We start from the raw sequence: 25,616 nt of genomic DNA, 5'->3' as shown, positions 1-25,616 counted from the left end.
AGTAGGAACTGTGCATACTTTGGACAGGTGTGTGGCCTCTCACTCAAACCCTTGTAATTATGTTGTCTTATGTTGCACATGCCTTATAGGCCAATTCCCACAAGTGTAAAAGGTTAATTTCTTTGTTTGCGTTTCTGCTTGATCCTCACGGCGTATTCACTAGTCTGTAATCCAAGGTGATATGCTCCATTTCACCATTGTTTGGAAACAAAGTTCATCAGTTTGGATTCCAGTCTACTTATTTACAGTAATATAGGTACTTGGGTGAATGCACAAATACTTTGTTCACTGTGTATTTATACTGAGAGGCGCAGGTAGCCTAGTGGTTAGAGCGTTGGGCCATCAACCGAAAGATTGCTAGATCAAATCCCTGAGCTGACAAGGTGAAAAGCTGTTCTGCCCCTGAACAAGGCAGTTTAACCCACTGTCTGAGCTGTCATTGTAAATAAGAGTTTGTTCATAACTGACTTGCCTACTTAAATATACTGAAAGTAATTTAAGTTCTTAAAAGTAGGGACCTCTTGCACTTTAATCAAGAATTATACCCTTAAACCAACAACCTTATAATAAGGTTTAACAACCAAGAGTTTAAATTCTACTGCCTGCTACATGTATGTGGACTTCTTCTTAGGTCATGCTGTTGCATGCTCAGTAAAACCGCTCAGACGGCCATCTAGTGGTTCCTATAAGCACTGCACAAACGTTGTCAGATATTGAAAAGGCCAGGTCACATTTCATGCATTTCGTTCAGCAAAGTGTCCCATGAGGGAGGTTTAGATGTAGATAGATACAAAAATACAAAAAAAGTACTCTACAGTATATTCATTTAACGTTCATCAGTATTCTTCAAGATTATCCTGGTGATTGACTGTGAGAAAGACACTGAACGGAAGGACCACTAGGCAATTCAAGGACCAATTTATGTGGCACAAGGACAGTATTTACTTCACCCACTCCGTTTCTCACATAAGTGATTAATTTCGGTGTAGCTGGTGTGGACCATGCGTGTCTATGCCTCCATGAGATTGATAGATGTTATCTGTCCCTCTGTTATCAAGACGATCAACCGTTTCTTCATCCTCTACCACCTGCTGAAGATGGTTCCATTTGGCTGGGAAGGGATTTGTGTCCTAATAGTGGAGGTAACATATTTTTGACGGCACTCTCACAGTTCTCCTTCTGGCAAGTTGCAGTTGAATTACAAAGTTAGTGAGGATAAAGATGAAGATTCTATCTAAATGTACTTATAGTACTGTCACTTGTTGACATTGTAAGTTATATTCCACTCTCATTGGATATTGTTTAATCTCTTTTATTAAAAAAAATGGTCTACAGGTATCCATACTTGCTAATTACAGAACACCATTTTATTACATGTTTTTTTTGTATTCTCCTTTTTGGTGGTAGGTCAGCTTTAATATTGCAGATAGACTGTAGCTTCCAAAAATATAATTGTCTGCATAAGTTCCAATGCCCCATTTATATATATATATATTTTTGTAAATATAAACTCAGCATGAAAAGAAACGTCCTCTCACTGTTAACTGCGTTGATTTTCAGCAAGCTTAACATGTGTAAATGTTTGTATGAACACAAGATTCAACAACTGAGACATAAACTGAACAAGTTCCACAGACATGTGACTAACAGAAGTGGAATAATGTGTCCCTGAACAAAGGGGGGTTCAAAATCAAAAGAAACAGTCAGTACTGGCCACCAGCTGCTTTAAGTACTGCAGTGCAGCTCCTCCTTGTGTACCGCACCAGATGTGCCAGTTATTGCTGTGAGTGGTTACCCCATTCTTCCACCAAGGCACCTGCAAGTTCCTGGAAATTTCTGGGGGGAATGGCCATAGCCCTCACCCTCCAATCCAACAGGTCCCAGACGTGCTCAATGGGATTAAGATCCTGGCTCTTCGCTGGTCATGGCAGAACACTGACATTCCTGTCTTACAGGAAATCACGCACAGAACGAGCAGTATGACCTGCCTTACAACAGGCCTACAAACCCTCAGTCCAGCCTCTTTCAGCCTATTGCGGACAGTCTGAGCACTGATGGATGGATTATGCGTTCCTGGTGTAACTCGGGCATTTGTTATTGCCATCCTGTATCTGTCCCGCAGGTGTGATGTTCGGATGTACCGATCCTGTGCAGGTGTTGTCCTCGCTGTTGCAGGCCACGGGTAACAATCAGCTGTCTGTCTTGTCTCCATGTCTTAGGCATCTCACAGTACGGACGTTGCAATTTATTGCCCTGGCCACATCTGCAGTCCTCATGCCTCCTTGCAGCATGCCTAAGGCACGTTCACGCAGATGAGCAGTGACCCTGGGCATCTTTCTTTTGGTGTTTTTCAGAGTCCGTAGAAAGGCCCCTTTAGTGTCCTAAGTTTTCATAACTGTCACCTCAATTACCTACCGTCTGTAAACTGTTAGTGTCTTACTGACCGTTCCACAGGTGCATGTTCATTAATTGTTTATGGTTCATTGAACAGCATGGGAAACAGTGTTCAAACCCTTTACCATGAAGATCTGTGAAGTTATTTGGATTTTCTATGACTTATATATATATATACATATAAAATACATAAACCCCTCCCATTTATATCTGCAGACCTATTATTTGCCATATATTTTAAACTTAACTTTTGTGAAACAGCAATGAACCTGTGCATTCAGAAAGTATTCAGACTCCTTGACTTTTTCCACATTTTATATACTACAGCCTTATTCTAAACTTTATTAAATACCAAAAACCACTCATCAATCTGCACACAATACCCCATAATGCCAAAGCAAAAAAACAGGTTTTTAGTAATGTTTGCAAAAACAAATACAGAAATACCTTATTTACATAAGTATTCAGGGGGTACTAAAACATTTCTGCTGCATTGAAAGTCCCCAAGAACACAGTGCCTCCATATTTCTTAAATGGAAGAAGTTTGGAACCACAAAGACTCTTCCTAGATCCAGCCACCCAGCCACTCTGAACATTTAGGGGAGAAGGGCCTTGGTCAGGGAGGTGACCAAGAACCCAGTGGTCACTCTGATAGAGCTCCAGAGTGCCTCTGTGGAGATGGGAGAACCTTCCAGAAGCACGACCATCTCTGCAGCACTCCACCAATTTTATTCCACCTTTATTTAACCAGGTAGGCAAGTTGAGAACAAGTTCTCATTTACAATTGCGACCTGGCAAAGATAAAGCAAAGCAGTTTGACACATACAACAACACAGTTACACATGGAGTAAAACAAACATACAGTCAATAATAGTGGAAACAAGTCTATATACGATGTGAGCAAATGAGGTGAGATAAGGGAGGTAAAGGCAAAAAAAAGTCCATGGTGGCAAAGTAAATACAATTTAGCAAGTAAAACACTGGAATGGTAGATTTGCAGTGCAAGAAATACAAATAATGGGGTGCAAAGGAGCAAAATAATAAAAAATAAAATAAATACAGTAGGGAAAGAGGTAGTTGTTTGGGCTAAATTATAGATGGGCTATGTACAGGTGCAGTAATCCGTGAGCTGCTCTGACAGTTGGTGCTTAAAGCTAGTGAGGGAGATAAGTGTTTCCAGTTTCAGAGATTTTTGTAGTTTGTTCCAATCATTGGCAGCAGAGAACTGGAAGGAGAGGCGGCCAAAGAAAGAATTGGTTTTGGGGGTGACCAGAGAGATATACTTGCTGGAGCGCGTGCTACAGGTGGGTGATGCTATGGTGACCAGCGAGCAGAGATAAGGGGGGACTTTACCTAGCAGGGTCTTGTAGATGACCTGGAGCCAGTGGGTTTGGCGACGAGTATGAAGCGAGGGCCAGCCAACAAGAGTGTACAGGTCGCAATGGTGGGTAGTATATGGGGCTTTGGTGACAAAACGGATGGCACTGTGATAGACTGCATCCAATTTGTTGAGTAGGGTATTGGAGGCTATTTTGTAAATTACATTGCCGAAGTTGAGGATTGGTAGGATGGTTAGTTTTACAAGGGTATGTTTGGCAGCATGAGTGAAGGATGCTTTGTTGCGACATAGGAAGCCAATTATAGATTTAACTTTGGATTGGAGATGTTTGATGTGGGTCTGGAAGGTGAGTTTACAGTCTAACCAGACACCTAGGTATTTGTAGTTGTAAATATTCTAAGTCGGAGCCGTCCAGAGTAGTGATGGCGGGCAGGTGTAGGCAGCAATCGGTTGAAGAGCATGCGTTTAGTTTTACTTGTATTTAAGAGCAATTGGAGGCCACGGAAGGAGAGTTGTATGGCATTGAAGCTTGCCTGGAGGCTTGTTAACACAGTGTCCAAAGAAGGGCCAGAAGTATACAGAATGGTGTCATCTGCGTAGAGGTGGATCAGACTCACCAGCAGCAAGAGCGACATCATTGATGTATACAGAGAAGAGAGTCGGTCCAAGAATTGAACCCTGTGGCACCCCCATAGAGACTGCCAGATGTCCAGACAGCAGACCCTCCAATTTGACACACTGAACTCTATCAGAGAAGTAGTTGGTGAACCAGGCGAGGCAATTATTTGAGAAACCAAGGCTATCGAGTCTGCCGATGAGGATGTGGTGATTGACAGTCGATTGCCTTGGCCAGGTCAATGAATACGGCTGCACAGTATTGTTTCTTATCGATGGCGGTTAAGATATCGTTTAGATCCTTGAGCGTGGCTGAGGTGCACCCATGACCAGCTCTGAAACCAGATTGCATAGCAGAGAGGGTATGGTGAGATTCGAAATGGTCGGTAATCTGTTTGTTGACTTGGCTGGGTCAAGAGTGTCCCCCCTTTGAAGAGGGGGATGACCGCAGCTGCTTTCCAATCTTTGGGAATCTCAGACAACATGAAAGAGAGGTTGAAGAGGCTAGTAATAGGGGTGGCAACAATTTCGGCAGATCATTTTAGAAAGAAATGTTCCAGATTCTCTAGCCCGGCTGATTTGTAGGGGTCCAGATGGTGCAGCTCTTTCAGAACATCAGCTGACTGGATTTGGGAGAAGGAGAAATGGGGAAGGCTTGGGCGAGTTGCTGTGGGGGGTGCAGTGCTGTTGACCGGGTAGGGGTAGTCAGGTGGAAAGCATGGCCAGCCGTAGAAAAATGCTTATTGAAATTCTCAATTATAGTGGATTTATCAGTGGTGACAGTGTTTCCTATCTTCAGTGCAGTGGGCAGCTGGGAGGAGGTGTTCTTATTCTCCATGGACTTTACAGTATCCCAGAACTTTTTTGAGTTAGTGTTGCAGGAAGCAAATTTCTGCTTGAAAAAGCTAGCCTTGGCTTTTCTAACTGACTGTGTATATTGGTTTCTAGCTTCCCTGAAAAGCTGCATATAACGGGGGCTGTTCGATGCTAATGCAGAACGCCATAGGATGTTTTTGTGTTGGTTAAGGGCAGTCAGGTCTGGGAAAACCAAGGGCTATATCTGTTCCTGGTTCTAAATTTCTTGAATGGGGCATGCTTATTTAAGATGGTTAGGAAGGCATTTAAAAAAATAACCAGGCATCCCCTACTGACGGGATGAGATCAATATCCTTCCAGGATACCCCATCCAGGTCGATTAGAAAGGCCTGCTCGCTGAAGTGTTTCAGGGAGCGTTTGATAGTGATGAGTGGAGGTTGTTTGACCGCTGTCCCATTACGGATGCAGGCAATGAGGCAGTGATTGCTGAGATCTTGGTTGAAGACAGCAGAGGTGTATTTAGAGGGCAAGTTGGTTAGGATGATATCCATGAGGGTGCCCGTGTTTTTGGCTTTGGGGAGTTACCTTGTAGGTTCATTGATAATTTGTGTGAGATTGAGGGCATCAAGCTTAGATTGTAGGATGGCTGGGGTGTTAAGCATGTTCCAGTTTAGGTCGCCTTGCAGCACGAGCTCTGAAGATAGATGGGGGGCAATCAGTTCACATATGGTGTCCAGAGCACAGCTGGGGGCAGAGGGTGGTCTATAGCAGGCGACAACGGTGAGAGACTTGTTTTTAGAGAGGTGGATTTTTAAAAGTAGAAGTTCAAATTGATTGGGTACAGACCTGGATAGTAGGACACAACTCTGCAGGCTATCTTTGCAGTAGATTGCAACACCGCCCCCTTTTGGCAGTTCTATCTTGTCTGAAAATGTTGTAGTTAGGGATGAACATTTTAGAATTGTTGGTGGTCTTCCTAAGCCAGGATTCAGACTCAGCTAGAACATCTGGGTTGGCAGAGTGTGCTAAAGCAGTGAATAGAACAAACTTAGGGAGGAGGCTTCTAATGTTAACATGCATGAAACCAAGGCTATTACGATTACAGAAGTCATCAAAAGAGAGCGCCTGGGGAATAGGAGTGGAGCTAGGCACTGCAGGGCCTGGATTCACCTCTACATCACCAGAGGAAAAGAGGAGGAGGAGGAGGAGTAGGATAAGGGTACGGCTAAAATAAATGAGAATTGGTTGTCTAGAACGTCTGGAAAAGAGAGTAAAAGGAGGTTTCTGGGGGCGATGAAATAGCTTCAAAGTATAATGTACAGACAAAGGTATGGTAGGATGTGAATACAATGGAGGTAAACCTAGGTATTGAGTGATGATGAGAGAGATATTGTCTCTAGAAACATCACTGGTGGAACTAATAGGTTGGATAAGGTATAGTGAGCAGGACTAGAGGCTCTACAGTGAAATAAGCCAATAAACACTAACCAGAACAGCAATGGACAAGGCATATTGACATTAAGGAGAGGCATGCTTAGTCAAGTGATCAAAAGGGTCCAGTGAGTAGTGAGGTTGGTTGGGGTCAAGGCGATTTAGTCAGCTAGCCGGGCCATCGGTAGCAAGCTAGCATAGGATGGAGGTCTGTTTTTAGCCACCTCGTGCGTTTCCGTCGGTAGGATTAGTGGGGTTCCGTGTGGTAGAGGGGATCAATCCAATTCGCAAAAAAAATAGATATAGTTATAGAGGCCCAAGAAAAAAAATCTCTATCTATTCAGATGGCAGCCGATAAGACAGCTAACAATTAGCGGACTGCAGATGGGCGTTCAGGTAACGTCGCGATGGAGGCGCCAGCTGGATAACTCCCTCGGGCAGATAACGTCGGTAGTCCAGTTGTGAAGGCCCGGTGGGGCTCTGCATTGGCAGTAAAACGGGTCCGGACGGGAAAGGTGATTGAAGCCCAGGAGTGGCTGATGGAACTCTTCAGCTGGCTAGCCGGAATAATTTATGTTTGCTCCGGGATCGACGTAAGCCGATAGTCACACGGATAGCAGCTAGCTAGCTGCGAGATCCAGGTGTAAATGTCCAGAGCTTGCCTTTGAAATCCGGGGACATGGAGAGAAAAATAGGTCCGGTATGTTCCGGTCGAGCTGTGCCGTACAAAACTGGCGATAGATTTTCGAGCTAAAGGATAGCTGATGACCACAAACCGTGGTTAGCTGAATACTAACGATTAGCCAGTAAAGAAGCTAACTAGCTTCTGGCTAGCTTCTGACTAGCTTCTGATTAGCTTCTGGTTAGCTTCAGGCTAGCTTCTCGCTAGCTTCTGGTTAGCTTCTGGCTAGTTTCTGGTTAGCTTCTATGGAGGATTTCAGATTTGAGGTAAATAATACTTTTTAAAAAATAAATTGGTGAGGCGGGTTGCAGGAGAGTGTTTTGAAGTTGAGTTTATGGAAAAGAAAAAAAGGTACGCGAAGAAAGTTGTAAATATATATATATATATATGGGACAAGACAAGACGAGGACAAAGGATAAGTCAGGCCTTCATGGTAGAGTCACCAGATGGAAGCTACTCCTCAGTAAAAGACACATGACAGCCCACTTGGAGTTTGCCGAAAAGCACCTAAAGGACTCAGACCATGAGAAACAAGATTTTCTGGTCTGATGAAACCAAACTCTTTGGCCTGAATGCCAAGCGTCACGTCTGGAGGAAACCTAGCATCATCCCTACGGTGAAGCATGGTGGTGGCAGCATCATGTTGTGGGTGATGTTTGTCAGTGGCAGATACTGGGAGACTAGTCAGTATCGAGGGAAAGATGAACAGAGCAAAGTAGAGAGAGATCCTTTATGAAAACCTGCTCCAGAGTAAAGGTTCATCTTCCAACAGGACAACGACCCTAATTACACAGCCAAGACGATGCGTGAGTGGCTTTGGGATTTTTTATTTAATCCATTTTAGAATGAGGCTGTAATGTAACAAAATGTGGAAAAAGTCAAGGGGTCTGAATACTTTCCGAATGCACTATATATAACATTCTATTGGTCCTTAAATTAAACTGGTATACTTTTTATTTATCACAATTTTCTCTAACCAATTCAGTCTTTAATGCAGGGCCGACAGACAAGTTCCTTACTTTTTCCACCTACCACTTACCTCTTCTATTTTTGCGGTAATGCTGCAATTAGTTGGTTGTAATTTTGGGTTGAGCAGACATGTACACATATTTTTGTTAGCTGCATGTGTGACATAACTCCACCAGTTCTATTTATGATATCATTTACAAAGATTATACTTTTGTTTTATTATTCCAAAAATAATGTATTTTTTGTCAATTAGTACATTTGAATTTAACCACAACATTTGTTTTATTATTTGTTATGTCTTCTCTGGTGGATTAAATTGAAGTTCCAACCAGCTTTCTATGACTTGTTAAAAATTGCAAAATGTTGTAGATTATTTCATTTTCATTCATTTCATGTTTTTCCACAAATAGACAATTATTTTCCTTTCCATGGTAGCAAGATCTTATCTATTTTTGCTAACTTTCTATTAAAATGTATTGTAGTGATATTATTTATTTATTTTGGGATATGTATACTGAATATGTGTACATCCCCGTTAGACCATTTTATTGGTATACTACATGGTAATGTTACAGTTGTATTTTTTTGTGATCCAATACGTAATGTAGTACACTTATCATAATTTGGTTGTAATCCAGAGAGGTTAGAAAAAGTATCTAGATCCTCTGAGGCTGAGTGATTCTAATTGTGGATTTAAAAGAAAGCATGAATCATCCGCGTACAAGGACACCTTTGTTTTTAAGCCCTGGATTTCTAACCCCTTGATATTATTGTTGGATCTGATACTTACATTTCGATGGCCATAATAAATAGATATGCCGATAGTGGACAACCTTGTTTTACTCCTCTTGACCGTTTAATACTTTCTGGGAAGTAGCCATTATTTACTATTTTACACCTAGGGTTACTATACATAACTTTAACTCATTTTGTAAGAGATTCTCCAAAATGGAAATATTCCAGGCATTTATATATTCATTTCAGTCGTACTTCATCAAAAGCCTTTTCAAAGTCAGCTATGAATACCAGGCCTGGTTTCCCAGATTGTTCATAGTGTTCTATTGTTCCAGTACTTGTCTTATATTATCTCCAATGTATCGTCCATGTAAAAAAAAATCTGTCTGATTAGGAAGAATAATATCCGACAATACCTTTTTGCATCACAACACTGGAGTGTAAGGGGCCAATTTTTTAAATGGACTGGATCTTTATATTTACCACTTGAATCATGTTCTTGTTGACTATCTGATAATATACTATTTTTATGGGAGTGGTTAAAACATGCTAATAAAGGTCCTCTGAGTATATCAAAAAAGGTTTGATATACCTTCACTTGTATTCCATCCAGCCCTGGAGTTTTCCCGGACTTAATGGCTTTAATTGCATTAAGAAGCTCCTCCTCTGTAATTTGGCCTCCACATGAGTCTTTCTGAATAGCTGTTCAGTTTATATCATTAATAGAAGAAAGAAAGTCCATTCAATTAACTTCGATTAGTGGAGATGGAGGAGACTGAAATGAAAACATATGCTTAAAATACTTTGCTTCCTATTTCAAAATATTGTTTGATGAATCATGGGTGACTCTAAAGGTGACTTCTATCACAAACTGAATTATGAATTCAATCCTAGAATTCAAGCATAATATCACATCCACAGTGGAAAGCGGTTGGGAATCTGGACAAATCACCAAAATAGAATGTGAATTTCCTAAGATACAATGCTAAATTCCACAAACAAGTGTCTCCTCTCCTAGGTAGACCCATTGTAGCAGCAATTGACTCTGTGACTTCCAACATTTCTAAGTTTGTGGACCACCACATTAAACCTATGGTTGAGAATCTCCCATCTTATGTCAAAGACACTAGTCACATGATCTCATTGATAGAGGGCTTAGGAAGGATACCAGAGGGCACCCTGCTGGCCACCTTTGATGTGGAGAGCTTGTACACTAACATCCCACATACTGGAGGCTTGCAGGCACTGTAACACATCCTTCAGCAGAAAGACCCTACCCTTGCTCCATCCAATGATTGCATCTTGCAACTCACTGAACTGGAATTATCCAAAAACGACTTCATCTTTGAGTCAGACTTTTTCCTTCAATTTCGTAGTGTAACTATGGGCTCCCCCTTTGCCCCCAACTATGCAAACCTGTATGTGGGACAATTTGAGGAAGCACTCATTCACAAACAGAGACACTCCCCCTACTTTCTAAAATCCTCATATGGAATAGATAAATAGATTATGTCTTTGTGCTCTGGGAAGGAAGTCAGCAGGAATGAATTAATTCCAAACTCTGGTAAACGAGAGCTCTGAAAATCACCAAACATACTGATGAGAGAAAAATAATCTACCTAGACTTTTGAATCAGCAAAGAGAATGATGCATTACATACAGACTTAGACACTAAATGAGAGGCTACATGGACAAAACTGTTGATGCTGCAGTGATGCAAATATCTCAAAAACCAAGAGAGGAATTGCTAAAAAAAAACTAAACCAAAGAAGAAAAACAGTATTTTGCACTAAGCACACCAAGTGTTCGGAGAAAATGAAAGAAATCCTGAAAAAGCACTGGCATATTCTTCAATCAGACAAAAAAATCGCACACCTCTTCAAGGAACCACCACTGGTGGTCTATAAGTGTGGTCGCAATATTGGACATAGCTTAGTGAGATCTGATCTGCTCCCTGAACCCACTCAGACACTCTTGACGCCCATTCCAAATGGAAACTACAAATATTGCTCATGCGCACAGTGCAATAGCATGACAAGAACATCCTTCTTCAGACACCCACATACAGGTAGAAAAATCCCTGTTAGGGGTATCATCTCGTGCAAGACAGAGGGAGTAAATCTATCTCATCACCTGTTCATGTGGGAAATCATACGTAGGACAAACGAAAAGACAACGCATAGCTGAACACCACTGCTCAATTGGGTGTAAGAACACTGACTATCCAGTAGCAGCTCACTTTGTTGAAGCTAACCATCCCATCTCCTCCCTCAAATACACAGGCATTGAGCATGTTGCTCTACCAAGGAGAGGAGGTAACATCAAGATTCTACTACTACAGAAGGGTGCCTACTGGATATCCTGTTTAAAAACATTGACCCCTTAGTGGTCGGAATATTTACTTTGATCTCAGGCCCTTTTATGAACAACTATATTTTCTATGAAGAAGTCTTAAGCTGTAGAAAGAATATATACATTTTTATCAGCATACACCCAATATGTTCCCCCTGTTGATGATGCTTATTATGCATTACGGTTAAACCAAAATATTACTCCCCTAGAAGGCCAGCATCCCAGAGTCGCCTCTTCACTGTTGACACCTAGGCTGGTGTTTTGCGGGTACTATTTAATGAAGCTGCCAGTTGAGGACTTGTGAGGCGTCTGTTTCTCTAACTAGACACTCTAATGTACTTGTCCTCTTGCTCAGTTGTGCACGTGGGGCTCCCACTCTTCTTTCTATTCTGGTTAGGGCCAGTTTGCTCTGTTCTGTGAAGGGAGTAGTACACAGCGTTGTATGAGATTTTCAGTTTCTTGGCAATTTCTCACATGGAAAAGCCTTCATTTCTCAGAACAAGAATAGACAGCAGTTTCAGAAGAAAGTTCTTTGTTTCTGACCATTTTGAGCCTGTAATCAAACCCACAAATGCTGATGCTCCATATATTCAACTCGTCTAAAGAAGGCCACTTTTTTTCTTTCAAAAACAAGGACACTTTTAAGTGACCTCAAACTTTTCAATGTCTGTTGATGCTAATCTTATGCTAACAATAGCGCAATATATTCAATATGCTGTAAACGTTTGTCTTTCAACAGTTTCACTCAATTCATTCTAATCAACCTAATAATTATGACACACCCCTCACTATTGTCATTGGTTGCACTAATTGCACTGTTTTGTCTATCTAACCTGTTTCAAGCATTCATGACATTACCTTTAAGAAGGCACAGGGACGCCGAAACGTTGGTGTTTTACCCAAAAAATGACTGGAAGTTTATACATATGGAGTGTGCGACTCTCTTTGTTTTTATGACTCTGTCATTTGTAGCAAGTTTTAGTAAATTATTTTTGGTAGCATTTCTATGTTGAAGATTAAAAAAGAAATTGCCGCATTTTCCCCCCATATTCCATCCAGTTTGCTTTATTTGTATAACATATTACACTTTATCTTTCTTGAATAAGTTCCTCCATTTCTTTTAGTTTTTCCTCTAACTTATTCTGTGCCTCTATGGTAAAGTTTCTATTGCTATCTATCTGTACAGTTAGTCCTTTCAGTTCCTTTATTAATGTGGACTCTTTAGACCGAAATTGCTTCTGTTTTAGAGATGAGTACTGAATTGCATGGCCTTTACAGGCACGTTTAAAAATGGCCCATACAATAAGGTGATCTGCTGGAACTATGTTTGTCACGTGTGCTCCCTCTCCGGCCTCTAGGTCACTAGGCTGGCTGCTCGTTAGGGCGTACACCTGTCACCAGCGATACGTGCATCATGACACTCAACTGGACTCCATCACCTCCTTGATTACCTGCCCTTAATATGTCACTCCCTTTGGTTTCTTCCCCAGTCGTCATTGTTCCTGTTTCATGTCGGTGCGCTGTTTGTGTTTCTTGTATTGTTCATTTATTAATTAAATGTATTCACTCCCTGCGCCAAATACAACAGGTGTAGACCTTACAGTGAAATGTTTACTTACATACAAGCCCTTAACCAACAATGCAGTTTAAGAAAATACCTACATTTTTTCAAGAAATAACAAATCATTCAAGAGCAGCAGTGAATAACAGTAGCGGGGTTATATACAGGGGATACCAGTACTGTGTCAATGTGTGGGGGCACCGGTGTCCAGTTAATTGAGGAAATGATGTACATGTAGGTAGAGTTATTAAAGTGGATTTGCATAGATAATAACAGAGAGTAGCAGCAGCGTAAGGGGGGGGGGGCGGTGCAAAAGTGTGGGTAGCCATTTGATTAGCTGTTCAGGAGTCTTATGGCTTGGGGGCAGAAGCTGTTAAGAAGCCTCTTGGACCTAGACTTGGCGCTCCGGTATCGCTTGCCGTGCGGTAGCAGAGACAACAGTCTATGACTAGGGTGGCTGGAGTCTTTGGCTTTTGTCTTTTAGGGCCGTCCTCTGACAACGCCTGGTATAGTGGTTCTGGATAGCAGGAAGCTTGGATGGTGCCAGGTTTCCACCAGATGTTGACTTTCAGGCCAAAGAGTTCAATCTTGGTTTCATCAGACCAGAGAATCCTATTTCTTTAGGTCTTTTTTGGCAAACTCCAAATGGGCTTTCATGTGCCTTTTACTAAGGAGTGGCTTCTGTCTGGCCACTCTACCATAAAGGCCTGATTGGTGGAGTGTTGCAGAGATGATTGTCCTTCTGGAAGGTTCTCCCATCTCCACAGATGATTTCTGGAGCTCTTTCAGAGTGACCATCGGGTTCTTGGTCACATCCCTGACAGAAATGTCAAAAAACTGTTTTTGCTTTGTTATTATGGGATATTGTGTGTAGATTAACGAGGAAAAAATACAATTGAATCAATTTTAGAATAAGGCTATAACGTAACAAAATGTGGAAAAAGTCAAGTTGTCTGAATACTTTCCGAATACACTGTTTATATACACAGTACCAATGAAAAGTTTGGACACACCTACACATTCCAGGGTTTTTCTTATTTTTTTATATTTTTTATACTTTTAGGAAAAGTAATTATGGTGTATAGTGTGTAGATTGATGAGGATTTTTTATTGATTTCATACATTTTACAATAAGGCTGTAACATAACAAGATGTAGAAAAAGTCAATGGGTCTGAATAGTTTCCAAATGCACTGTATGTTTGTAAACTTACCATTAAATAGTACCATAGTGATTGAGTGTCCATATAGCTGTTTCCCCCCATCCCAAGTTGGGTTGTCATCCCAGTGACCAGCAGGCCACCTCCATCCCCTGGGATTCCAGGGCCCCTGAGAGACCAGGACCCATCCTTCGAAAAGATCACCCAGTGCCACCCATAGAACAGAAGCAGATCAACCGCCAAAAGCATTTCCAATGATTATTACCTCTAATCAGGATTGTTACCTCTAATCAGGATTGTTACCTATAATCAGGATTGTTACCTATAATCAGGATTGCCATTACCAAAATTACATTTTTGGCAATCAATTATTATTATAGCTAACAATTATTGTGATTCATCCTATATTGTCCATAAATTCATTACCCCATAGCAACAGATGTGGGATACATACTGTACACACACACATACTCATACACACACAACCGCTTTCCCCCACAAACAACCACAAGGCCAGATGTTCACCAGTTGTTCCATCCCCGAGCCCATCTCAAGAAAGGACTTCATGTGCGAATGCATATACAGTTGCAACTGTTTGCAAAATTTTGCAAAAATGGGGAGATTTTATTAATTACACCTTCACACTCCTGGGCCAGACTACACTCAATTATATGACCCACTGAAGAGATGAGTCTTCAGTAAAGACTTAAAGGTTGAGACTGAGTTTGCGTCTCTCACACGGGTAGGCAGACCATTCCATAAAAATGGAGCTCTATAGGAGAAAGCCCTGCCTCCAGCTGTTTGCTTAGGAAATTCTAGGGACAATTAGGAGGCCTGCGTCTTGTGACCGTAGCGTACGTGTAGGTATGTACGGCAGGACCAAATCAGAGAGATAGGTAGGAGCAAGCCCATGTAATGCTTTATAGGTTAGCAGTAAAACCTTGAAATCAGCCCTTGCCTTGACAGGAAGCCAGTGTAGGGAGGCTAGCACTGGAGTAATATGATCAAATTTTTGGGTTCTAGTCAGGATTCTAGGAGCCGTATTTAGCACTAACTGAAGTTTATTTCGTGCTTTAGCCGGAAAGTAGAGCATTGCAGTAGTCTAACCTAGAAGTAACAAAAGCATGGATTAATTTTTCTGCATCATTTTGGACAGAAAGTTCTGATTTTTGCAATGTTATGTAGATGAAAAAAAGCTGTCCTTGAAACAGTCTTGATATGTTAGTCAAAAGAGAGATCAGGGTCCAGAGTAACGCCGAGGTCCTTCACAGTTTCATTTGAGACGACTGTACAGCCATTAAGATTAATTGTCAGATTCAACAGAAGATCTCTTCGTTTCTTGGGACCTAGAACAAGCATCTCTGTTTTGTCCGAGTTTAAAAGTAGAACGTTTGCAGCCATCCACTTCCTTATGTCTGAAACACAGGCTTCTAGCGAGGGCAATTTTAGGGCTTCACCATGTTTCATTGAAATGTACAGCTGTGTGTCATCCGCATAGCAGTGAAAGTTAACATTATGTTTTCAAATGACATCCCCAAGAGGTAAAATATATAGTGAAAACAATAGTGGTCCTAAAACGGAACCTTGAGGAACACCGAAATGTGCAGTTGATTTGTCAGAGGACAAGCCATTCACAGAGACAAACTGATATATTTTCCCGACATATAAGATCTAAACCAGGCCAGAACTTGTCCGTGTAGACCAATTGGGGTTTCCAATCTCTCCAAAATAATATGGTGATCGATGGTATCAAAAGCAGCACTAAGGTCTAGGAGCACGAGGACAGATGCAGAGCCTCGGTCTGATGCCATTAAAAGGTAATTTACCACCTTCACAAGTGCAGTCTCAGTGCTATGGTGGGGTCTAAAACCAGACTGAAGCATTTCGTATACATTGTTTGTCTTCAGGAAGGCAGTGAGTTGCTGCGAAACAGCCTTTTCAAAAAAATTTGAGAGGAATGGAAGATTCAATATAGGCCTATAGTTTTATTTTCTGGGTCAAGGTTTGGCTTTTTCAAGAGAGACTTCAAGAGAGAGAGACTCACTTTTAGTGAGTTTGATACACATCCGGTGGATAGAGAGCCGTTTATTATGTTCAACATAGAGCTGCTTCCTGTGCTTGGCCCTCCTATCAGTAGTTTAGTTGGAATAGGGTCCAGTATGCAGCTTGAAGGTTTAGAGGCCATGATTATTTTCATCATTGTGTCAAGAGATATAGTACTTAAACACTTGAATGTCTCTTTTGATCCTAGGTCCTGGCAGAGTTGTGCAGACTCAGGACAACTGAGCTTTGAAAGAATACCTAGATTTAACGAGGAGTCCGTAATTTGCTTTCTAATAATCATGATGTTTTCCTCAAAGAAGTTCATGAATTTATTACTGCTGAAGTGAAAGCCATCCTCACTTGGGGAATGCTGCTTTTTAGTTAGCTTTGCGACAGTATCAAAAATACATTTGGATTGTTCTTATTTTCCTCAAATAAGTTGGAAATATAGGACGATCGAGCAGCAATGAGGGCTCTTCGATACTGCACGGTACTGTCTTTCCAAGCTAGTCGGAAGACTTCCAGTGTGGTGTGGTGCCATTTCCGTTCCAATTTTCTGGAAGCCTGCTTCAGAGCTCGGGTATTTTCTGTATATCAGGGAGCCAGTTTCTTATGAGAAACGTTTTTAGGGGTGCAACTGCATCTAGGGTATTGCGCAAGGTTAAATGGATTTCCTCAGTTATGTGGTTAACTGATTTTGTCCTCTAACGTCCTTGGGTAGGCAGAGGGAGTCTGGAAGGGCATCAAGGAATCTTTGTGTTGTCTGTGAATTTATAGCACGACTTTTGATGCTCCTTGGTTGGGGTCTGAGCAGATTATTTGTTGCAATTGCAAACGTAATAAAATGGTGGTCCGAAAGTCCAGGATTTTGAGGAAAAACATTAAGATCCACAACATTTATTCCATGGGACAAAACTAGGTCCAGAGTATGACTGTGACAGTGAGTAGGTCCAGAGACATGTTGGACAAAACCCACTGAGTCGATGATGGCTCCGAAAGCCTTTTGGAGTGGGTCTGTAGACTTTTCCATGTGAATATTAAAGTCACCAAAAATTGTCTGCTATGACTACAAGGTCCGATAGGAATTCAGGGAACTCAATGAGGAACGCTGTATATGTCGAAGGAGGCCTGTAAACAGTAGCTATAAAAAGTGATTGAGTAGGCTGCATAGATTTCATGACTAGAAGCTCAAAAGACGAAAACTGAATTATTTTTTTTGTAAATTGAAATTTGCTATCGTAAATGTTAGCAACACCTCCGCCTTTGTGGGATGCACGGGGGATATGGTCACTAGTGTAACCAGGAGGTGAGGCCTCATTTAACACAGTAAATTAATCTGGCTTAAGCCATGTTTCAGTCAGGCCAATCACATCAAGATTACATCAAATAAAATTTGATTTGTCACATACACATGGTTAGCAGATGTTAATGCGAGTTTAACGAAATGCTTGTGCTTCTAGTTTCGACAAAGCAGTAATAACCACCGAGTAATCTAACCTAACAATTTCACAACAACTACCTTATACACACAAGTGTAAAGGGATGAAGAATATATACATAAAGATATATGAATGAGTGATGGTACAGAATGGCATAGGCAAGATGCAGTAGATGGTATCAAGTACAGTATATACATATGAGATGAGTAATGTAGGGTATGTAAACATAAAAGTGGCATTGTTTAAAGTGGCTAGTGATACATGTATTACATAAAGATGGTAAGATGCAGTAGATGGTAGAGTACAGTATATACATATGAGATGAGTAATGTAGGGTATGTAAACATATAAAGTGGCATTGTTTAAAGTGGCTGGTGATACATTTTTTACATACATTTTTCCAATATTAAAGTGGCTGGAGTTGAGTCTGTATGTTGGCAGCAGCCACTCAATGTTAGTGGTGGCTGTTTAACAGTCTGATGGCCTTGTGATATAAGCTGTTTGTCAGTCTCTCGGTCCCTGCTTTGATGCACCTGTACTGACCTCACCTTTTGGATGATAGCGGGGTGAACAGGCAGTTGCTCGGGTGGGCTAGGTACAAGGTCGTCAAGGTTCTCATTAGCAGCATTGAGAAATTCCTTGTATATTGTGCTCACCCATCAGGGGGCTTTGGCTTTGTAGGACCAACCCTGCCAGGCAGGCTCAGTATCTTGTGGAGACGATTCTGCTTTAGTGGCTCTCTGACCACATTTATCTCTCTGTTTTGGCTGTGTATAGGCTACTTACAGTAGGCCCAGAAAACAGATAAAGCCTTCTCCTTAGTGTATGGGTCGCTCAGGTGGGGTGTAAAATTAATATCCCATATCACAAAATTGAAAGCTCTCTCTCAAAACCCCAACGCAAAATTGAAAGCTCTCTCTCAAAACCCTAACACAAAATTGAAAGCTCTCTCTCAAAACCCCAACACAAAATTGAAAGCTCACTCTCAAAACCCCTGCTCACAGACACTCATGGGCTCTGGGATTTGCAACCATTTTCCTTTTTCACTCACTTAACTCCACACTTTTTCCAAACACAAAAACACACACCCCACCTTACATCACCATACACCCGCACATACCCACATACTGTGCCTTCTATGTCCTCTGTTTGCTGTGTTTTTATCCCTACCATGTTGTGTTCCACTTCCATATATTTAGTATTTAGCTAATTATCCTTTCTTCTAATGCTGTCTTATCTATTCATAAAATACTATAAATAGAAAGTCGAATACTAATTATTTTACAACTTGAATATAGTGTAGTGTAGTTGTAGTTTATTTCTTTACAGGCTACCATTTTCCTATTGTTACAATATTTCTCACCACTTTATCCGTGACTTTTCAATTACTAAAATAACCACATTAACCCTAAATATAAGCAACCTTTTCCACCAAAAGTTGGGCTCGTCCGGGATTTGAACCCGGGACCTCTCGCACCCTAAGCGAGAATCATACCCCTAGACCAACGAGCCACCAACGAAATTCTTGTCCTACAGTTAAAGTTTCGTCCTTTTCTCCTCCTCATAGGCCTGTGTGTCAATTTCCAGTGTGTGATGTGGCAAATTTTTTCTGAGTACAATTCTACTGTTAGACTGCCCTCTGGTGGTAGTCACAAACACTGTTTTGGAAGTTTTTACTTACATTGTCAGAATTGCAAACAAAACCTTTGTGACTGACATGTTTATGAATAACTGTAGACTTGCCTGTTATCGTTTGTATTGTGGAAATTGAGGACTATGCATGACTATAGTGTTACAGGTAAAAAAAAACATCGAATTTTCACAGCGGTTGACAGATAAGAGAATTTATAAAGTAGCCTTGCCTATTGTTGACAGTCCTTATAATACTATAGTTAAGCAATCATGCCCGAGGAGGTGTGGTATTTGGCCAATATACTACGGCTAAGGGCTGTTCTTAGCACGACGCAACGTGGAGTGCCTGGACACAGTCCTTAGCCACCAACAAACCGGACTGAAAAAATGCCACATCATATTTAAACTTCTCCCCGTTTTCATTGGCTCGACATGTTCACAAACTGAATAAAGGCAATTTATTTCCTCAAAAAGTGGGCTCGTCCGGGATTTGAACCCGGGACCTCTCGCACCCAAAGCGAGAATCATACCCCTAGACCAACGAGCCATGTAGAAAAAATCAGTACAACATAGATTTTAAACTCTACTCCCTTCCACCCCTGTCACTGACGTCAAGAATGTGTGAAATCTGAGGAAATGTCCTCAGTGGAACTGTGACTTCACTGACCTTAAATGGTAATCATGGTTTTATGTATTTATTTTATTTAACCTTTAATTAACTAGGCAAGTCAGTTAATAACAAATTCTTATTTACAATGATGGCCTACCAAAAGGCAAAAGGCCTTCTGTGGGGACGTGGGCTGGGATTAAAAAATATACATATATTTTTTAAATATTTTTTTTAAATTAAGAAATAAAATATAGGACAAAAGACACATCACGACAAGAGAGACAACACACCACTACATAAAGAGAGACCTAAGACAACAACATACAGTGCCTTGCGAAAGTATTCGGCCCCCTTGAACTTTGCGACCTTTTGCCACATTTCAGGCTTCAAACATAAAGATATAAAACTGTATTTTTTTGTGAAGAATCAACAACAAGTGGGACACAATCATGAAGTGGAACGACATTTATTGGATATTTCAAACTTTTTTAACAAATCAAAAACGGAAAAATTGGGCGTTCAAAATTATTCTTGTTAACTTGTAATGTCACAGCCTGATTCTAAAATGGATTAAAGACGTTTTTTCTTCATACACACAAAACCCCATAATGACAAAGCGAAAACACATTGTTTTAAATACATTTTGCAAATGTATAAAAAATTGAAATGGAAATACCTTATTTACATAAATCTTCTTAGGGCTAGACCCCTTTTGTTCTCCATTGCCACCTGAATGACGTGCCCATAGCACCCTTTGCTATGAGACTCAAAATTTAGCTCAGGTGCATCCTATTTCCATGGATCATGCTTGAGTTGTTTCAACAACTAGATTGGAGTCCACCTGTGGTAAATTCAATTGATTGGACAACTTCTCCCCCTCAGGAGACTGACAAGATTTGGAATGGGTCCCCAGATCCTCAAAAACATTATACTGCTGCACCATCGAGAACATTGGTTGCATCACCGCCTGGTATGGCAACTGCTCGGCATCTGACTGTAAAGCGCTACAGAGGGCAGTGCATACGGCCCAGTACATCACTGGGGCCAAGCTTCCTGCCACCCAGGACCTATTTACTAGGCGGTGTCAGAGGAAGACCCAAGAAATTGTCAAAGACTCCAGTCACCCAAGTCATAGACGGTTTTCTCTGCTACTGCACGGCAAGCGGTACCGTAGCGCCAAGTCTAGGACCAAGAGGCTCCTTAACAGTTTCTACCCCCAAGCCATAAGGATGCTGAACAATTAATCAATTGGCCACCCGGATTATTTCCAATGACCCCCTCAACCCTTTTTTTTAACACTGCTGCTACTCGCTGTTTATTATCTAGGCATACTCTCTTTACCCCTCTACCTACATGTACAAATGACCTCAACTCAACTGTACCCCCGCACATTGACTCAGTACCAGTAACCCCTGTATACAGCCTCGTTACTCTTATTTGATTGTGTTTTTGAAATTTTATTATTTAAGTTTATTTAATAAATAAATATTTTCTTAACTTTATTTCTTGAACTGCATTGTTGGATAAGGGCTTGTAAGTAAGCATTTCACGGTAAGGTCTACAACTGTTGTATTCGGAGCATGTGACAAATACAATTTTATTTTATTGGGTTTAAAAACAAACAAAAGAGAACTATGTAAAATACATTGTGTCCGTAAAATGTATATAGCATGTATGAACTGGAAGTAGAAACTTAAGTGTTGTTGTCCATTAGTTTACTCCAATTAGGCGAGGGGTGGATTAGGGGAAAAACATAAAGGAAAATATACTATATACTATATATATATATACTATATATATATATATATATATATATATATATATATATATATATATATATATATATATATATATATATATATATATAAAGATATATGGAGGATTGGAAATGATGCAGACAATTACATTGATGGAAGCTACTATCTATCTGCAATATTAAAGCTGATCTACCCCCTAAGAAATAAAAACAGCTGAAGTCGGAAGTTTCCATACACCTTAGCCAAATACATTTCAACTCAGTTCACAATTACTGACATGTAATCCTAGTAAAAATTCCCTGTTTTAGGTCAGTTAGGATCACCATTTTATTTTAAGAATGTGAAATGTCAAAATAATAGTAGAGAGAATGATTTATTTGAGCTTTTATTTCTTTCATCACATTCCCAGTGTGTCAGAAGTTTATACACTCAATTAGTATTTGATAGCATTGCCTTTAAATTGTTTAACTTGGGTCAAACATTTCGCGTAGCCTTCCACAAGCTTCCAACAATAAGTGGGTGAAATTTGGCCCATTCCTCGTGACAGAGCTGGTGTAACTGAGTCGGGTTTGTAGGCCTCCTTGCTCACACATGCTTTTTCAGTTCTGCCCACATATTTTCTATTGGATTGAGGTCAGGGCTTTATGATAGCCACTCCAATACCTTGACTTTGTTGTCCTTAAGCCATTTTGCCACAACTTTGGAAGTATGCTTTGGGTCATTGTCCATTTGGAAGACCCATTTGCGACCAAACTTTAAATTCCTGACTGATGTCTTGAGATGTTGCTTCAATATAGCAACATACAGTGGGCCAAAAAAGTATTTAGTCAGTCACCAATTGTGCAAGTTCTCCCACTTAAAAAGATGAGAGAGGTCTGTAATTTTCATCATAGGTACACTTCAACTATGATAGACAAAATGAGAAAAAAAATCCAGAAAATCACATTGTATGATTTTTAATTAATTAATTTGCAAATTATGGTATAAAATAAGTACTTGGTCACCTACAAACAAGCAAGATTTCTGTCTCTCACAGACCTGTAACTTCTTCTTTAAGAGGCTCCTCTGTCCTCCACTCGTTACCTGTATTAATGGCACCTGTTTGAACTTGTTATCAGGATAAAATACACCTGTCCACAACCTCAAACAGTCACACTCCAAACTCCACTATGGCCAAGACCAAAGAGCTGTCAAAGGACACCAGAAACAAAATTGTAGACCTGCACCAGGCTGGGAAGACTGAATCTGCAATAGGTAAGCAGCTTGGTTTGAAGAAATCAACTGTGGGAGCAATTATTAGGAAATGGAAGACATACAAGACCACTGATAATCTCCCTCGATCTGGGGCTCCACGCAAGATCTCACCCCGTGGGGTAAAAATGATTGCAAGAACGGTGAGCAAAAATCCCAGAACCACACGGGGGGACCTAGTGAATGACCTGCAGAGAGCTGGGACCAAAGTAACAAAGCCTACCATCAGTAACACACTATGCCGCCAGGGACTCAAATCCTGCAGTGCTAGACGTGTCCCCGTGCTTAAGCCAGTACATGTCCAGGCCCGTCTGAAGTTTGCTAGAGAGCATTTGGAAGATCCAGAAGAAGATTGGAAGAATGTCATATGGTCAGATGAAACCAAAATATAACTTTTTGGTAAAAACTCAACTCGTCGTGTTTGGAGGACAAAGAATGCTGAGTTGCATCCAAAGAACACCATACCTACTGTGAAGCATGGGGGTGGAAACATCATGCTTTGTGGCTGTTTTTCTGCAAAGGGACCAGGACGACTGATCCATGTAAAGGAAAGGATGAATGGGGCCATGTATCATGAGATTTTGAGCGAAAACCTCCTTCCATCAGCAAGGGTATTGAAGATGAAACGTGGCTGGGTCTTTCAGCATGACAATGATCCCAAACACACCGCCCGGGCAATGAAGGAGTGGCTTCGTAAGAAGCATTTCAAGGTCCTGGAGTGGCCTACCCAGTCTCCAGATCTCAACCCCATAGAAAATCTTTGGAGGGAGTTGAAAGTCCATGTTGCCCAGCAACAGCCCCAAAACATCACTGCTCTAGAGGAGATCTAAATGGAGGAATGGCCAAAATACCAGCAACAGTGTGTGAAAACCTTGTGAAGACTTACAGAAAACGTTTGACCTCTGTCATTGCCAACAAAGGGTATATAACAAAGTATTGAGATAAACTTTTGTTATTGACCAAATACTTATTTTCCACCATAATTTGCAAATAAATTCATTAAAAATCCCACAATGTGATTTCTGGATTTGTTTCCCTCATTTTGTGTACCTGTGATGAAAATTACAGGCCTCTCTCATCTTTTTAAGTGGGAGAACTTGCACAATTGGTGGCTGACTAAATACTTTTTTGCCCCACTGTAATTTTCCTACCTCATGATGCCATCTATTTTGTGAAGTGCACCAGTCCCTCCTGCAGCAAAGCAACGCCATAACATGATGCTGCCACCCCCGTGCTTCACTGTTGGGATGGTGTTCTTCAGCTTGCAAGCCTCGTTTTACTGTGGCTATAGATGCTTTTGTACCTGTTTCCTCCAGCATCTTCACAAGGTCCTTTGCTGTTGTTCTGGGATTGATTTGCACTTTCCGCACCAAAGTACGTTCATTTCTAGGAGACAGAACGCGTCTCCTTCCTGAGCGGTATGACGGCTGCGTGGTCCCATGGTGTTTATACTTGCATACTATTGTTTGTACAGATGAACATGGTACCTTCAGGCATTTGGAAATTGCTCCCAAGGATGAACCAGACTTGTGGAGGTCTACAATTTCTTTTCTGAGGTCTTGGCTGATTTCTTTTGATTTTCCCATGATGTCAATCAAAGAGGCACTGAGTTTGAAGGTAGGCCTTGAAATACATCCACAGGTACTCCTCCAATTGACTCAAATTATGTAAATTAGCCTATCAGAAGCTTCCGAAGCCATGATATAATTTCTGGAATTGTCCAAGCAGCTTGAAGGCACAATCAACTTAGTGTATGTAAACTTCTGACCCACTGGAACTGTGATACAGTGAATTATAAGTTAAATAATCTGTCTGTAAACAACAACAAAAATACTTGTGTCATGCACAAAGTGTCCTAACCGACTTGCCAAAACTATAGTTTTGTTAACAAGACATTTGTGGAGTGGTTGAAAAACAAGTTTTCATGACTCCAACCTGAGTGTATGTAAACTTCCGACTTCAACTGTATAAATAAATAAAATAATAAAAAGATTCAAAACATCTCCGATTGTAAAACACCTTGTGTTTTCAGTCATGGAATGGTGTTATAGTGTGGACATCTTGAAATTCTCGGTCTGCTCTGGTTCTCCTGATGAACAACTGGAATATCTTTCAGAATATATATGCCAGATACACCACTGAGTAATTCACTTTATAGTATAGTATAGAATAGTATAGTATAGTCCTGGGCCGCATGCACTACCCTCTGCCTTGCATCGGATGCCGATTAGTTGCCATACCAAGCCAGTCAAGATGCTCTCAATAGTGCAGCTGTATAACTTTTTGTGGATGTGATGGCCCATGCCAAATCTTTTCAGCCTCCTGAGGGGGAAGAGGCATTGTCGTCCCCTCTTCACGATTGTGTTTGTGTGTTTGGATCATCATCTGTCCTTAGTGATGCAGACACCAAGGATCTTGAAGCTGTCAACCCACTACAGCCCCATCGATGTAAATGTGCGTGTCCAGCCCCTCATTTCCTGTAGTCCACGATAGGATCTTTTGTCTTGCCCACATTGAGGGAGAGGTTGTTTTCCTGGCACCATACTGCCTGGTCTCTGACCTCCTCTTTATATATAAGGTTTTTCATTGTCATCGGTGATCAGGCCTACCACCATCGTGTCATCGGCAAACTTAATGATGGTGTTGGATTTGTGCGCGGCCATGTAGTCGTGGGTCAATAGGGCGTACAGGAAGGGACTGAGCACTCACCCCTGAGGGGCCACTGTGTTGAGGGTCAGAGTGGCGGATGTGTTGTTGCCTACCCTCACCACCTGGGTGGCCCGTCAGGGAGTCCAGGATCCAGATGCAGAGGGAGGTCCCAGTGTCCTTAGC

The 25,616-nt window shown here is 41.1% G+C and overlaps 2 non-coding genes across 2 annotated transcripts; both read right to left on the bottom strand.

Moving 5' to 3' along the window:
• Positions 1 to 18,974: 18,974 nt before the first annotated feature.
• On the bottom strand, positions 18,975 to 19,046 carry trnap-agg. The gene has a single exon. It is a non-coding gene; the product is annotated as a tRNA-Pro (tRNA).
• Positions 19,047 to 19,641: 595 nt separating this feature from the next.
• On the bottom strand, positions 19,642 to 19,713 carry trnap-ugg. Its single transcript has one exon. It is a non-coding gene; the product is annotated as a tRNA-Pro (tRNA).
• Positions 19,714 to 25,616: the final 5,903 nt, after the last annotated feature.

The sequence above is a fragment of the Oncorhynchus tshawytscha genome, linkage group LG06 (assembly GCF_018296145.1).
Source record: "Oncorhynchus tshawytscha isolate Ot180627B linkage group LG06, Otsh_v2.0, whole genome shotgun sequence".
In the NCBI taxonomy this organism is placed as follows: Eukaryota; Metazoa; Chordata; class Actinopteri; order Salmoniformes; family Salmonidae; genus Oncorhynchus; species Oncorhynchus tshawytscha.
This window is presented reverse-complemented; position numbering and strand designations above follow the sequence as displayed.